Source organism: Triticum aestivum, chromosome 1A, assembly GCF_018294505.1.
Source record: "Triticum aestivum cultivar Chinese Spring chromosome 1A, IWGSC CS RefSeq v2.1, whole genome shotgun sequence".
NCBI classification, from domain to species: Eukaryota; Viridiplantae; Streptophyta; class Magnoliopsida; order Poales; family Poaceae; genus Triticum; species Triticum aestivum.
The window spans coordinates 295,362,291-295,380,202 of NC_057794.1; positions in this window are offsets into that span (position 1 = coordinate 295,362,291).

The following is a 17,912-nucleotide window of genomic DNA, read 5'->3' on the forward strand; positions in this document are numbered from 1 at the left end:
AAACTAAGCAAATGACATAGCAATGCAAGATACCATACGCGCGATATGAGCAACATAACCCTGCCAAGTTAGGGCATGCACCTCGGGGGGAAATATGACTGGTCATCTGTCTCAGAATCCTCCTCTGAGGAGCTATCAGTAACCAGCAAGACATGTGCTTCGTCAGATAGCATTGTATGCTCTGAAGACCTTGTTTCCACTCCAGATTTTTCCATGACCGTGCCAAATGGCTGATGCACAGGAAGAGTAATTGAATGTACTAAAATTTTTGACAAATTTAACACGTAATAAAAAATGATGGCATGATATAATTCACATATAAGATGACTGGCTAACCAGGGTGGCATTGCAAAATTCACATATATGATGCCTGGCTAGACAAGATGGCATTGCATGATTCACATATACGATAAAGAAACTAAATAGATGGCATTGACATAAAGCATGTCTAAACTAAGTAGATGACATCTTTAATGTATACAGTAAGCAATGCAAGGCACCATATGCATGATATTACCAACATCAGCATGCCAACTTAGAGCGAAGACCTCATGGGGTAAATAGGAGTGGTCTTCTCCTTCTGAATCCCCCTCATAACAGTTATCTTCCTCTTGATTACGATCCAAAATGGGTGGAGGGGGGGCTGCCTTTGCGCCCACCATGGAACGACGTCTGCATGAAATTTATTGCCATGCAAGGCTCGTCTCTTTTGCTCTACATGATCACTTCCATTGTGTACAATAACTGGCATGCATAGGAATAAAACATAGTGAGATTATGTAAGGAGTGCATGCACAAATCCAGAGTGGTGGTAGCAAACTTTGGATAGACCCAAAACCAATGATAGCAGGTAGATAATAGCTTTAGTTAAAAAATACAGATAATGGCTCCTTTAATGTTTGTTTGCACCCAACATGAAACTCATAGTAGACACCGGAGATTAACCAGATAGTAGACAGATAGTACTGATTGATGCCCCAATATGTACCCCACAACCATTTAAAACTCAAGTTTCAGCATTAGTTTGGACCTGACTCGGAGTCTAATAGGTGAACACGACGATAATGTAGCATGTCGTCATATTAAGCGACGCATAACGTAGGCAGACACGGAAGAGTGCGACCTCTCTTGCGGACCCATGTAGTCCTCAAGGTCATCTGCTCAGTTGATGATGGTAATGCAGTTGCCGTGGCTGCCGGCGGCGGGGAAGAAGATCTGAGGCTGCGAAAGACAGTCTGGAGAGCGGATCCCTGCTGTGGTGAACCCTTCCATCATTGGAGCAGCTGAGCTGGGGTGGAACACAGCGCCGCAGGAGCAGGACAAACCACACAAGGTTTTCTTTGACACATATCTGTAACAGAAGTAATTGAGTAAGGGCTTGTTTGAATTTGAGGATTCTAACAATGCAGGGATAGGAAATAGACAGGAATAGGATAGGAATGCACGTGCAAAACAGAGAATTTAAAAACACAGGATTTCTGCTAATCTGGGTGTTTGATTCACAACAATTGGAAGATCACAGGATGCAAAAAAGCATGGTGAGATTAAGTCAAACCACAAGAAAATGTACGGTTATAATGCTATTATGCTACTATCTCTTAGTCTTGTGCTTGATGAATAGGAATATGAAAAGGAGGAGAAGTGGAAATTAGAATTCCTATGGTTTTTCTTTCAAGGAGACACTAAAGGAACAAATCCTACAGTTTTCCTTTGCTCCATTCCTTTGCACCAAATTCATGAAAAGTAGTACCATAGGAAACTTTCCAATTCCGATGTTTTTCATTCACTTTTCCTTTCAAGCACTGGCGATTCTAGTAGGCAGGCTTGAGCAAGGAAAATCCTACACTAAAAAATGTTTTTGTGCTACTTCTATTACTTTGGACCCAGGCCACTGCCATACTAGCTCAACTCCCAGGCCCATCGACAAATGCACAGCTCAAACGCGCAGAGATAAATAATGATGGTGTTCAAGAGAGTCCATCACGGATAGCTAAGTTGCCTGGTACCTCACTGCTTGTCATATAGTAGGATAAAATAATCGTATTTCCCGTTACTACGAGTGTTCAGTGGACAATATATATAACATGTAGAGTAAAAAAGAGATGCAACAAGTGTACAACCTCTTTGGCGAAGCCATGTCGATCTCAGCGTGATTGGGTTGGCCGGTGAGGATGCTCCGGCTGACTTGGCTGTCGGAGGAGGGGAAGAAGATCTTAGGCGTCTGGAGAGGAGCCAGTGGTACTTCTCCGCTGTGATGGAGGGTTTCGTCGTTGGAGCAGCTCCGGTGAGTTGTATGACGCTGAGGCTGAAGCGGGACAAGAGAGACAACGAACAACGTAAACCTGAGTGGAATTCTAATAGCATCTCCAATACATGACGTAAAATACATAAACACAAAGTGCTAGATGTAAAATACATTAGCCGCTCGTCTTTGAACTTAACTGTCGAAACTGAATTTAACTGTCGAAATTGAACTTAACTGTCGAAACTGAACTTAACTGTCGAAACTGAATTTTTCTGTCGAAACTGAATTTTGCTGTCGAAACTGAACGCACTAGCAAGGTGAGGCTACACGTCGGTCAACTGACTTTTTCATCTCTGGTCAGTCGATTTTGCAGCCGTTGGATACGAAATCAAGGGCCTACGGTTCATCTTCAACCTCCACCCCCCTGAGCCGGCCAAACAGCAGCCCCCCGCCGCCCGGCCCGCCCCGAAAACACTCCCCACCGCCGGTCCGCCACCGCCCCGGCCATCCCTCTAGCCCCCCCCCCCACCCACCCCCCCCCCCCCCGTGCTGAGCTTTTTCTCCGGCGATCCCCATGTCACCGCCCCGCCAACGCCCCGCCACCGTCGGCGACCACCGCCCCCATCCTGAACCCTAAGATAGATAGTGGGGTACCTCTCCGGCGAGCCCCCCTCCCCGCTGCGGCTGGTTCTTCCTTCACCCCGGCGGCATCAGAGTGAAGTGTAGCTAAATCGGAGCAGCATCGCAAGCAAGAGCAAGAGCGAGAGCAACAGCGCGAGCAAGAGCAATAGCAAGAGCAGACCAGGCAGGGGACCGAGAGCAAGAGCAGAGCAGCAGCGCAAGCGAGAGCTAAAGCAGCAGCAGGTCCTACTGATGTGGACGTCACCGCCGAGGGAGCGACACCGTGGAGGAAGTGGCCGGCGACGCCGCCGTGGATGGAGCCGCACCGTGTCGGCTCGGGACCGAGCGCCGGCAGCACCGAGAGATCGAATCAAGAAGAAAATGCGGCGATTAGTGTACAACCTCTTTGGTGGTGCCGATTAGGCCGCAGCTTCATCCGAGGAAACGGTGATGATGATGCTCTTCCGGTGGTGCAGGTGAAGACGGCGGTGTGGGAATGGAGGTGGCGCGAAAGACGAGGGGAACGTCGGGGTAGCTCCTTGGAGGTGGAGGACGGTGTGGCTGAACCGGCGGGACGATGAGATCGACGACGGATCCTCATCCGGTATGGTGGATGAGGGACGTCGAGGTGTTGCTGTGGACGACGTCGTCGGGGAAGAGGCTCCGGCTGGGTGGCGGACGGAGCAGGGTATGGGGTTTCGTCGCGGGTTTTCGCGGCCTCGGTGTATGAATGGGTGGGTGGATGGGATGGCGGTGGGGAACCATGGCTTAGAGATGCGCTTGTCCGAAATATGGGGTAAGTTACGGAAGTACCCCCACCGATTTGAGGCGGTTCTTTCGGTTCAGGGGTACCACGGGCATTTCGCGTGTCGGGATTTCACAGGAGGTGGGAGTTTTCGCGCGCGTTGTAATTTCGGAATAGCAAGGCGCGGGTTGAGATGGAGGGAGTTGTCGGAGCACAACGAGACAAAGATATATCTTAAATATTTCGGGCTAACAAGGCGCGGGTTGAAGAGGCGGGAGTTTCCCAGCACGATAGACAGAGACGCTAGCTTGAATTTTCAGCATAACAAGGCGCGGCTTGAAATTTCAGAAGAACAAGCTTAACGTGTACCAAAAAAGACAATTTGCACCTCAACACACACAACACACACACAAACACCATTTAGACTAGAGTAAGGTACACGTGCATTGCACGCATGAGATTTGGCAACCAAATTATGAATAAATACCACATTATAGCATGCAAGATTTGAGTCATATATGCATGATGTAGATGTTTGTTTAATTCTTATAGTTCATTTCATTCAAAATCATCTAGTTTTTATAAGAAAGCTAATCTATTTTAAGATTCATGGAATTGTGCGTCGTAAGACATAAAGTAAAAAACAAATAATGGCAAATCATGTAGAAAAACATTTGGGCAATTCTGATAGGGAAGATTCTAGAACAAATAAGAAGTGCTTGTGTTTTGATGTTTGTGCATTATGCTTAAGTTCAACCATGGAGTCTTCTAGATTATACATGTGGCAAAATCTGGTGGAATATAGATGATATCCAACGGCCAGTAGTGCTCAAATTTGCCATCTTGGGACCATCGGATTCGCCTCATCCAACGACCATCTTTCAAAGTTAAAGTTACCCGCACACAATATAAAAAATATATAAAATATTATATATAGGGGTATAGATATAGATATGTGATGCAAAAGCCGCCCATCATCTCCAATTAGAATAGTGTGTCCATGCACGGATGCGATGTGGCCAAATGATGTCTGCCATCGGTATCTCAAATTCAAATGAATCTGACCTTGTTCAATGTGTATACATTACAACATGCTCGTTTCCAAACCACACCGCGCAGATCTCCGTTATATTCATGCATGCATGGGTTTCAAACATCAGGATCTCTTATTCAAATATTTGAATTCAACTTTACATTGATTGTGACCTCACCTATTCAGCTATTCTTTTACACCCACACAGTAGGCTTCGCTGGACCCTCCTTGTGTCATTTGAGTGCTCTATCCGCTCTGCCTTTGGCACCGCTCGGGTGATTTGTGTTATTCAGAGAACTTGTTCATCCACCCCCCCTAGTTTGTAGCTTTTCTACCTTTGCTTTTGAACTGCTCTTTGAGCTGCTGTATCAGAATATGTTGTGGTTTCGTTCTCAGCAATGGAACCGGGGAGATGCTCCCTGTTTTTCTAAAAAAAATATTTTATATGTTATTATATAAAGCTTGGTAAGACTGTAAATTTAAGGATGAATGTAATAATATCACTTATTATTTAAATATATTTATAACAAAATGCTCAGCCCCTTTTTATTTTTTAATAACATTGCTGGCCCAACCCAACAATATAATTAGAATCAGCCCAGCAAAATCGTCTATTTCGAGAAAGTGTAAATGATCTGTAATTTTTTAGGAAATAAAATAAACGGGCCGCATGGACGCTACATTATTTGTTCACCCAGCCCAGCTAATGGTTGTAATTCAAAAAAATCAAATTGACTGTAAATTCTACCGCGCAAAAAAAAGACTGTAAATTCTGAAAAAATGGGTTGAATACGTGCCACATTTTTGGAGGCTGAAATGTGGTCCAATAGGTCGAAGCCAATGCAAGTCGTTGTTAATTTAGTCAACAAATGATTCTGACATGTTAGCCGTTGGATTTACATCCAACGACCGGCATCCATCTTCAATCTCTCGTCTTCATCCTCCAGCGCCGCCGGGACCACCTCCCGCCTCCTCCTACTAGCAGCTCTGCTTAGCACGCTTTGCTATGAAGCGCTACTCCACCATTGGCCAGGCCATCCCTCCACCCCTCCACACCTCTTGTTCTTCTCCACCGACTGTCGAACCACACCGCACTAGAACCAATTAACCCTCGTACACCTCTCTGTCTGCGACTCTACTCCCGCGTCTTCCCATCTCCGGCTCGTTGCTATCCGGGGCCTCACCGTCGTCCACCACCTTGGATGCGCTCGGCACGGCGTGGTCAACGTGGTCAACGAACAACACCATCGGAAGTAGACTGTGCGTGGAGATGCTGACAGCTGGGTCCACGGCCGCACACAAGGAAATGCCTCCTTATTACGCCCAAAATAATGATTCCTCCACCTGACATCTGGGACCCACCGGAAGGGCCTCTGTATTTCATGAAATAAAGTGCCCCCCGCTGACATGTTGGACCCACCAGCTATCTTCACACGAAAGGAAGTGCCTCCTTATTACGCACAAAAAAATGAATATCCCCCCTGCCATCTGGAACCCAGCATAGTGGGAGGCTGACTTGTGGGCCTACCAAGTTGACGAGGACGGAGGGCTTTGTCAACTTAGTCAATATAAACGATGCTAGCTCCTGTTACCGTACGATATTCATCCAACGGCCGTAGTGCTTCTTCAACCTCTGGTCTTCTTGCTCTAGCCGCCCAAACCAGTGTCGGTCGTGCAGCGTGCTCCTGCCTCCCGTGGCCGGCTGTGATGCCGCGGAGGCCTCACCGCCCCCTACTACTCCCACCGCTGGCCAGGACATCCCTCTACTCACCCACACCCCATGTTATTCTGCAGCGACAGCAACCTCACACCGCAGTCGAACCAGTGAACCCTCGTACTCCTCTTCGCGTGGGCATCCACTGCTGCGTCTTCCCCGGCTCCGAGTCGTCCCCTTCCTAGTCCTCGCCATCGTCCACCGCCCTGGTGCTCTCGGCGTGGCGTGGACAACGTGGTCAACGACCGACTTCCATCGGAAGAGTATTGTACGTGGAGAGGCTGACAGCTGGGTCCACGGCAGCCGCAAGGAAGTTCCTCATTATTACGCGGAAAATAATTATTCCTCCACCTGACAGCGGGGACCCACCGGACGGGCCACCAGTATTTTGCAAAAAAAAATCGTTTCCCCCTAACTGCTGGGACCCACCGGACGGGCCACCATATTTCGCGAAAAAAACGTTCCCCCCCCCCCCCCGCTATTAGCTCGGACCCACCGAAAGTGCCTCCTTATTACGCACAAAAAAATGAATACTCCCCCGGCTAGCTGGGACCCACCTTGCTGGGAGACTGACTTGTGGGCCTACTAAGTTGACGGGGACGAAGGGCTTTGTCAACTTAGTCAATATTAACGATTCTAGCTCTAGTGACCGTATGATGTCCATCCAACGGCCGTAGTGCTTCTTTAACCTCTGGTCTTCTTGCTCCAGCCGCCCAAAGCAGCGCCGATCGTGCCGCATGCTCCTGCCTCCCGTGGCCGGCTGTGCTACCGCAGAGGCCTCACCGCCCCCTACTATTCCCACCGCTGGCCAGGCCCTGCGGCGACGGCAGACTCACACCGCAGCCGAACGAGTGAACCATCGTAGTCCTCTCCGCGCGGGCTTCCACTGCCGCGTCGTCCCCTTCCTAGGCCTCGCCGTCGTCCACCGCCGTGGTGCTCTCCGTGCGGCGTGGTCAACCTGGTCAAGGAACAACTTCCATCAGAAGAGTACTGTACATGGAGAGGCTAACAGCTGGGTCCATGGCCACAACCCAGTTCTTTTGTGATTTGCCAAGTAAGTCACTTTGTCAGGCTTGTTGGGCTGCAAATCTTTCAAGACGAGGAGAGCTTTCATTCGGCTGGCCGAGAAAATGGCCCATCAGTAATGAGCAATGGGTTGTACATTTTTAAAACACATCAAACCAGAAATTAGTTTCAAATATCTTTTTTTCATTTCAAGATTTTAAATTACATTAATTTTTATGCGTGGAGAATTTGTTGGATTTTCTATTGATATACATTTATTTTTAAAATCAGTTTGAATGTGAGTCGAAATTTCGGGATTAAAAACAGTTCGGACCGCACCGAAATATGCAAAATTTCGTATAATTTTTTAAATGTTGCCACAATATGGGTTGTAATGCTAACAAAAATAATATGGGCTCCAAAAAAAACCTTAAGAATTAGCAAATGGGCTGTAAATTATTAGAAATAATGGCAGATGGGTTGTATGCTGTTTTCCACAGATTTGAGGCTTTCCTAAAAAAAGGTTGAGGCACAAGCACTGACTGTTGGATGTCCATCCAACGGCCGTCGTGCTTCTTCAATCTCTGCTCTTCCTGCTCCAGCCGCTCAAACAAGCGCCGGTGGGACCGCCTGCTCCCTCATCCTCGCGGTCGGCTGTGCTGCCACGCAGGCCTCACCGCCCGACCGTACTCCCATCGCTGGCCTAGCCATCCCTCTACTCACCCACACCTGCTGTTATTCTCCGGCGACGGCAGACGAACTAGTAAACCCTCGTACAGTCGTACTCCCCTCCGCGTGGGAAACAACTGCCGAGTCTTCCCTGCCTCCGTGCCGTCCCCTTCCTAGGCCTCGCCGTCGTCCACCGCCTTGGTGCTCTCAGCGCGGCGTGGTCAACATGGTCAAGGAACGACTTCCATTGGATGTGGACTGTACGTGGAGAGGCTGACAGCTAGGTCCACGGCCGCAGCAAGGAAGTGCCTCCTTAGTACGCGGAAAATAATGATTCCTCCACCTGACAGCTGGGACCCACCAGACGGGCCACTGTATTTTGCGAAAAAAAATGTTTCCCCTGACTGCTGGGACCCACCAGCTACATCTTCGCACGCAAGGAAGTGCGTCCGGGCAACAAAAACCGATTTGCCCCCTGACTGCTGGGACCCACCAGCTACATCTTCGCAGGCAAGGAAGTGCCTGACAGTCGGGACCCACTTGGTCGAAGCGTACGTAGCGTTGTCATTCTGGTCGCGAACGTGTACGTACATACTGGTCGATGTAGAGGCGCACACGTGTCGTAGTAGAGGCGCGCACGTGTCGTAGTAGAGGCGGGCACGTGTCGTAGTAGAGGCGCGCACGTGTCATAGTACAGGCGCGCACGTAGCATGTACACGTACGTACAGCGACCAGGGTGCAAGAAAGAAAATACGGCACGTATGTGTACATACGGGCGGGGTCTCGAACGCCTACTCGCGCATACGTACGGCCAGGGCTCGTGTACATTGCTGGGTCGGAACGGAGAAACAGCGTCGTCGTCGTGTTCATGGGGAGGCAACGGAATGCGTCGTGTTCATCGGGAGGGCTTGGACGGAACAGGCGATGGAAACGAGGCCTGGCGTACCGCAGAACGGAGGAAACGGCCTTGTGTTCGACCGGCCACATTCAAAACGGGATCATGTTCATCGGGAGGGGTCTGGCGTACCGCAAAACGGAGGAAATGGACCTCCTACGGTCGAAACGGGGGTCCTGTTGATCGGGAGGGGTGTGGCGTACCGCAAAACGGAGGAAACTGACTTGTGTTGGAGCGCTACGGTCGAAACAGGGGTCCTGTTCATCGGGAGGGGTGTGGCGTACCGCAAAACGGGACTCCACGGGATACTGTTCACCTCCACCGTCGACCCCCTCCAGCCTCCACGAGCTACTGTTCATCCACCGTCGACCTCCTCCAGCCTCCACTTGCGACTGTTCATCCACGGGCTCCTATTCATCCAGCCTCCACCGCGCGCTACTCCACCGGCTACTGTTCAACCACCCCTCCACCGTCTACTGTTCATCCAGCCCTCCACACCACGGGGTCTTGTTCAACCACCCCTCCACCGTCTACTGTTCATCCAGCCCTCCACACCACGGGGTCCTATTCATCCACCCCTCCACGGACACCCCTCCATCGTCTACTGTTCATCCAGCCCTCCACCACACCACGGGGTCCTGTTCATCCAGGGGCAACGCCACCGCTCACTGTTCATCCAACCCCCCCCCCCCCGCAACGCTCACTGTTCATCCCATCCATCGGCTTCAGTTAGCAGCAGTAGCGAAGGAATTGCTCGATCGGGTTCAGTTAACAGCCATCGATCGATCGCTTGGGTTCAGTAACGCGTAGCCTGCAGTGCAATCGCTCGGGTTTAGTTAGAGCCCAACACCTCGCTCGGGTTCAGTTAGAGCCAATGCCTCGCACACACGCACGTACGTGTACGAGAGAAACGCGCATCGCTCGGCCCCCGACCTCCCACCGTAACCGGGAACTCCCCGAAATTTTCCTCCCCCTCGCTTCTACCACGGTTTTTTCGGTCATGGACGGCCCAAAGAATGTCATGCAGCTGCGTCTCCGGCCCGCCCAGGACGAAAAGCCCATTTTCTGTCATGATTTTTTGTCATAGAAGTAGGAGCCCACCACATCTATGATGATACCGGGTTTTGTCACAATTATCGTCATAGAAGTGTCATATGTATGACAGAAAAAAAAATTCGTTCGGCCCAAGCTGTCACGGATGTGTCTTTTTTTGTAGTGATATGATGGACTGATTGAGATGAGAAAAGTTGGTATGAACTCGACCTCTTTTGTTTTTGTAAATATGATTAGTTCATCGTTCCTGATTCAGCCTATTATGAATAAACATGTTTGCAATGACAATTAGAGATCATAGTTTCTTGTGCCATGCTTGATTAGCTAGGAGCTTATAATGGTTTACCTTGCGTGCCAACATGCTATTAAAATGGTTGTGATGTGGTATGATAGGGTGGTATCCTCCTCTGAATGATTTAAGTGACTTGACTTGGCGCATGTTCACACATGTAGTTGAAAAAAATCAGCATAGCTTTCACGATATTTATGTTCATGGTGGATTATATCCTACTCATGCTTGCATTCGGTGTTGATTAATTTTAATGTATGTTCATGACTGTTGTCGCTCTCTAGTTGGTTGCTTCCTAGTCTTTTGCTATCCTTCACCTGCACTAAGCGGGAATACTGCTTGTGCATCCAACTCCATAAACCCCAAAGTTATTCCATATGAGTCCACCATACCTACCTATATACGGTATCTACCTGCCGTTCCAAGTAAATTTGTATGTGCCAAACTCTAAACCTTCAAATAAATATCATGTTTTGTATGCTCGAATAGCCCATGTCTCAACTAGGGTTGTCCGTATCTTCCATGTTAGGCGGGTTATTCTCAAGAGGAGTGGACTCCGCTCCTCACTCACGAGAAAATGGCTGGTCACCGGGATGCCCAGTCCCATGCTTTATGCAAACTAAATCAAAATAATTGCAAACAAAACTCCCCCTGGGACTCTTTTTAGTTGGAGGCACTCGTTGTTTCGAGCAAGCCATGGATTGATGCTTGTTGGTGGAGGGGGAGTATAAACTTTACCATTCTGTTTGTGAACTGCCTACAATATGTGTAGCATGGAAGATATCGCCATCTCTTGGTTGTTATGTTGACAATGAAAGTATACCGCTCAAAATATTATTCACCTCTATTTCAAAACCGAGCTTTGGCACATCTACAAATCCCCGTTTCCCTCTGCGGAGGGCCTATCTATTTACTTTCATGTTGAGTCATCATCCTCTTATTAAAAAGCACCAGTTGGAGAGCGTCGCTGTCATTTGCATCCATTAATGTTAGTTTACATTGAGTATGACATGACTGGATCTCTTTTACCATGAATTACAATGTCCAGTCAGTCCTTGATCTTTAAAGGTGCTCTGCATTTATGTTTTGCGGTCTTAGAAAGGGCTAGCGAGATACCATCTTGTTACATCATATTATGATTGTTTTGAGAAAGTGTTGTCATCCGAGATTTATTATTATAGCTCGCTAGTTGATTATGCCATTGATATGAATAAACTTGAGACCTAAGCGTTATTGTGAATGTGGTTAGGCATAATCTTTGCTGAAAACTTGAATGTTGGCTTTACATATTTACAACAACAAGAGCAAATAGAGTTTGTAAAAGTTTTTCTTTATCACTTTCAGTTTATCAACTTAATTTCTTGAGGACAAGCAAAGGTTTAAGCTTGGGGGATTGATACGTCTCTGTCGTATCTACTTATCCAAACACTTTTGCCCTTGTTTTGGACTCTAACTTGCATGATTTGAATGGAACTAACCCGGACTGACGCTGTTTTCAGCAGAATTGCCATGGTGTTATTTATGTGCAAAAACAAAAGTTCTCGGAATGACCTGAAACTTCATGGAACAACTTTTCGGAAATAATAAAAAATCCTTGCAAAAGATGAAGACTAGGAGGGCCCCTACCTCGTGGGCCCTTGGAGCTCCTCCGACCTCAACTCCAACTCCATATATTCACGTTCGGGGAGAAAGAAAACCAGAGAGAAGGATTCATCGTGTTCTACGATACGGAGCCGCCGCCAAGCCCTAATCTCTCTCTGGAGGGCTGATCTGGAGTTCGTTTGGGGCTCCGGAGAGGGGAATCCGTCGCCATCGTCATCATGAAACTTCCTCCATCACCAATTCATGAAGCTCACCGCCGTGCGTGAGTAATTCATCATAGGCTTGCTGGACGGTGATGGGTTGGATGAGATTTATCATGTAATTGAGTTAGTTTTGTTAGGGTTTGATCCCTAGTATCCACTATGTTCTGAGATTGATGTTACTATGACTTTTCTATGCTTAATGCTTGTCACTAGGGCCCGAGTGCCATGATTTCAGATTTGAACCTATTATGTGTAGCGACCAGACCTCAACCAGTCTGATCTCTGTGCTCCGGTGTCATCCCTAGATCAGTAATGCTGACACCACACCGTACTTGAAGGATTTATAACAGAGTAGCAATCACACACTTATTACATCAAGTGTCTCAAAAGAGAACTTATTACAATAAATATGGCTTAAGGCCATCTAATAACGATAATAGCGGAAGGCTTGGAAAATAAGTGAGTCCATCAACTCCAACGGCATCACTGAGTATAGAGCGATGACCTAAAAGTCTCCTTACTCGTCGTCTGAAAAGTCTGCAACATGAACGTTGCAGCCCGAAAACGGGTCAGCACATGGAATATGCTGGCAAAGTAACACATAGAGAATGATGGAAGAATAAGACTATACTACATGCATATTTGGCTGGTGGAAAGCTCTATGGTTACAGTTTTGCGTAAAGCCAATTTTTCCCTACTGCAAAGGAATAAATTTTATTTAACTATCATGGTCGTTGTTAAACATTAGAGTGTAGACACCTCTCAATCCCAAATAAGCATCAGCATTAACCCAACAAAATTAACTAGAGTAACATGATGAGATTCACATGATAATCCAAGTACTGGATACTCAAGATGTCCATAACCAGGGACACGACTAACCATGATTAGTTTATACACTCTGCAGAGGTTTGCGCACTTTTCCCCACAAGACTCGATCTCCTCCGTTGGGATTCTCGCACTACATGGTGTTTGAGAAACGGATGACCGAGACATAGTCTTTCGGAAGCGCTTGCACCTTACGAACGGGTAGACCGTACCAACCTACATCCCCTACATCTGCTAGTGTACCACTTTAAGAGTTCGCATGACTTAGTCAACTATGCTAGAGCCCATAGTAGCTTGTGGCTGCACACAGAAGTTTCTAGTATGAATAATCTCATGATCCCTTTGAGCCTGGGTGGCGGTCCAAAAGAAAAATAGGCAATCGCTGGAATACCCAGGTGCCTCAATCCACCCAGATGTGTGTTTAAGTTGCCACCTTAGATAAACCATTAATTTAACAATCTCACATCTGTCATGGATACACTCACCCAATCCACGTCTACTAGCATAGCATAGTGATAAGCAACGTAGAAGTAACTCCCAAAGGTTTGATAATAAAACAGGTAATAGGTACTGCCTCATCTACTTCCCAAAACCCACAATTTAATTAGATCCTAAACATGCAATGTGTGAGGATTGAACTAATGCGATAAAAACTGGGTAATAGGAAGTATGATCAAAGTGTTACTTGCCTTGCTGATGATCCGTGAAACCTAGGGATTCGAAGTAGCAAGCTGCACAATCCGGGTACTCTATCGCAAACAAACAAGCATACAATAAGTACTCATCTAATGCACAGGTAAAACTCAAATAAGAGATCTAACCAGATAGTTCAACTTAAGAACTCCGGTTGGCAAAAAGAATCAAATCAAATGAAGCAACGAACGGCAAAAGAAACAAACTCCGTTTACTAATCTGAATCTAGGTCAAATTTTACTGAGGCAAAAACTTGTTTGAGTTGGTTAAACGGAAAGAGGGTTTCGAGACGAAACTCCAGGCGCTTGAATCGCCCGATTCCGATAAACGAGCGAAAAGTTATACTAGAACAAAAATCGGATCAGAAATCGCGATCAGAAATAATCACGGAAAATTCGAGAAAAAGAAAAACGACGAAGAGAATAACAAACGAACGTTCGTTTTCTGGAACTTAATGACGAACGCGTTCGTTAAAATGACCAAACGAGCGAACGCTCGCTAAATAAATAAACCGGAAAAACAGATCTATTTAAAAAAACGAAACTAGGGTTTTCTAAAAAACCGAATCGGTTTTTCTCAGAAAACCGGGCGGCGGCGGCGGCTACCTCGGCTCGGACTCCGGCGAGGCGGGCGGCGGGACTGCATGGGCAGGGCGGTGGCGGCGGTGCAAGGCGGCGGCAGGCGGCGCGGGGGGCGGCGGCAGGTGGCACGGGCGGCGGCGGCGGCGGGGCTGTGTGGGCGGGGCGGCGCGGCTCGGCTGGGGGCTCCAGGGGGGCCCCGGGTGGCTATTTAAAGGGGGAAGGGGAGCGGCAGCCTGGCTTGGGGAGGGGGTCGGGCAACGCGGGCAGCTCCGGCTCGGACTCTGAGTCCGGCGGCAGCACGACGCAGGAGGCGGCGGCTCCTGGCAGGCCGGCCTGGCTCGGCTAGGCCTTTCGCCCAGTCGGGCGCGGGTTTTTTTTAATAATTTCGCCGGACTAAAAAAATTTAGAAAAATAAATAAAAATCTAAAAATACCAAAACAAATTTTCGCTGTCTAAATAAAATATTTAGAACAGGATGAACATTTTCTTGGCCCTAAATGCAATTTTTGAAAACGTGCAATTTTTCCTAAATTCAAAAAAAAACAAAAAACCCTGAAATAAAACTTATTTGGTTTTATTATTAAATCCTCAATATTTCTTTATTTTGGGAAGTCATTTTATTCCCTCTCTCATATTTTTAAATAGAAATAATTGAAGATAAATAAATAAAATCAAATGATCCTATTTTTTCAAAATTTGAGAAAACTCAAATATGAAAATAACGAAATCCCCCAACTCTCTCCTAGGGTCCTTGAGTTGCGTGAAATTTCTAGGATCAACCAAAAGCAATAAAATATGATATGCATTGATGATCTAGTGTATAACATTCCAAATTAGAAATTTGGGATGTTACATTATGTTTTTATCAATATATGAGAGTTCTTGGTGCTATCTTGCAAGTCTATAGTCACCTATTATGTGTTATGATTCGTTAACCCTGAAGTGACAATAATCAGGATACTTACCGGCGATGACCGTAGTATGAGGAGTTCATGTATTCACTATGTGTTAATGCTTTGGTCTGGTACTCTATTAATAGGAGGCCTTAATATCCTTTAGTTTCCGCTAGGACCCCGCTGCCACGGGAGGGTAGGACAAAAGATGTCATGCAAGTTCTTTTCCATAAGCACGTATGACTATATTCGGAATACATGCCTACATTACATTGATGAATTGGAGCTAGTTCTGTTTCACCCTAGGTTATGACTGTTACATGATGAACCGCATCCGACATAATTCTCCATCACTGATCCATTGCCTACGAGCTTTCCATATATTGGTCTTCGCTTATTTACTTTTTCGTTGTTATTGCTATCATCACTACAAAATACCAAAAACATTACGTTTGCTACCGTTACCTTTTGCTACCGTTTCCACTACTATCATATGACTTTGCTACTAAACACTTTACTGCTGATATTAAGTTTCCAGGTGTGGTTGAATTGACAACTCAGCTGCTAATACTTGAGAATATTCTTTGGCTCCCCTTGTGTCGAATCAATAAATTTGGGTTGAATACTCTACCCTCAAAAACTGTTGCGATCCCCTATACTTGTGGGTTATCAACATTAACCCAACAAAATTAACTAGAGTAACATGAGGAGATTCACATGATAATCCAAGTACTAGATACTCAAGATGTCCATAACCGGGGACACGGCTAACCATGATTAGTTTATACACTCTGCAGAGGTTTGCGCACTTTTCCCCACAAGACTCGATCTCCTCCATTGGGATTCTCGCACTACATGGTGTTTGAGAAACGGATGACCGAGACATAGTCTTTCAGAAGCGCTTGCACCTTACGAACGGGTAGACCATACCAACCTAAATCCCCTACATATGCTAGTCTACCATTGTAAGAGTTCGCACGACTTAGTCAACTATGCTAGAGCCCATAGTAGCTTGTGGCTGCACATGGAAGTTTTTAGTATGAATAATCTCATGATCCCTTTGAGCCTGGGTGGCGGTCCAAAATAAAACAGGCAATCGCTGGAATACCCAGGTGCCTCAATCCACCTAGATGTCTGTTTAAGTTGCCACCTTAGATAAACCATTAATTTAACAATCTCACATTTGTCATGGATACACTCACCCAATCCACGTCTACTAGCATAGCATAGCGATAAGCAATGTGGAAGTAACTCCCAAAGGTTTGATAATAAAACAGGTAATAGGTAATGCCTCATCTACTTCCCAAAACCCACAATTTAATTAGATCCTAAACATGCAATGTATGAAGATTGAACTAATGCGATAAAAACTGGGTAATAGGAAGTAGCAAGCGGCGCAATCCGGGTACTTGCCTTGCCTTGTTGATGATCCATGAAACCTAGGGATTCGAAGTAGCAAGCGGCGCAATCCGGGTACTCTATCGCAAACAAACAAGCATACAATAAGTACTCATCTAATGCATAGCTAAAACTCAAATAAGATATCTAACCAGATAGTTCAACTTAAGAACTCTGGTTAGCAAAAAGAATCAAATCGAATGAAGCAACGAACGGCAAAAGAAACAAACTCCATTTACTAATCTGAATCTAGGTCAAATTTTACTAAGGCAAAAACTTGTTTGAGTTGGTTAAACGAAAGAGGGTTTCGAGACGAAACTCCAAGCGCTTGAATGGCCTAATTCTGGTAAACGAGCGAAAAGTTATACTAGAAGGAAAATTGGATCAGAAATCGCGATCAGAAATAATCGCGGAAAATCCGAGAAAAAGAAAAACGACGAACAGAATAACGAACGAACGTTCGTTTTCTAGAACATAACGACGAATGCGTTCGTTAAAACGAACGAACAAGCGAACGCTCTCTAAATAAATAAACCGAAAAAAACCGATCTATTTAAAAAAACGAAACTATGGTTTTCTAAAAAAACGAATCGGTTTTTCTCAGAAAATCGGGCGGCGGCGGCTACCTCGGCTCGGACTCCGGCGAGGCGGGCGGCGGGGCTGCGTGGGCGGGGCGGCGCGGCTCGGCTCGGGGCTCCAGGGGGGGCGGGTGGCTATTTAAAGGGGGAAGGGGGCGGCGGCCTGGCTTGGGGAGGGGGTCAGGCGGCGCGGGCGGCTCCGGCTCGGACTCTGAGTCCAGCGGCAGCACGACGCAGGAGGCGGCGGCTCCTGGCGGGCCGGCCTGGCTCGGTTGGGCCTTTGGCCCAGTCGGGCGCGGTTTTTTTTTAAAAGATAATTTCATCGGACTAAAATTTTTTCTAAAAAATAAATAAAAATCTAAAAATGCCAAAACAAATTTTCACCGTCTAAATAAAATATTTAGAACAGGATGAACATTTTCTTGGCCCTAAATGCAATTTTTTTTAAACGTGCAATTTTTCCTAAATTCAAAAAACAACGAAAAACTCTAAAATAAAACTTATTTGATTTTATTATTAAATCCTCAATATTTCTTTATTTTGGGAAAGTCATTTATTCCCTCTCTCATATTTTTAAATAGAAATAATTGAAGATAAAATAAATAAAATCAAATGATCCTATTTTTTCAAAATTTGAGAAAACTCAAATATGAAAATAATGAAATCCCCCAACTCTCTCCGCGGGTCCTTGAGTTGCATGAAATTTCCAGGATCAACCAAAAGCAATAAAATATGATATGCATTGATGATCTAGTGTATAACATTCCAAATTGGAAATTTGGGATGTTACAAACCTACCCCCCTTAAGATGAATCTCGCCCTCAAGATTCGGGTTGGCTAGAAAATAGGTGAGGGTGGTCCTTCAGC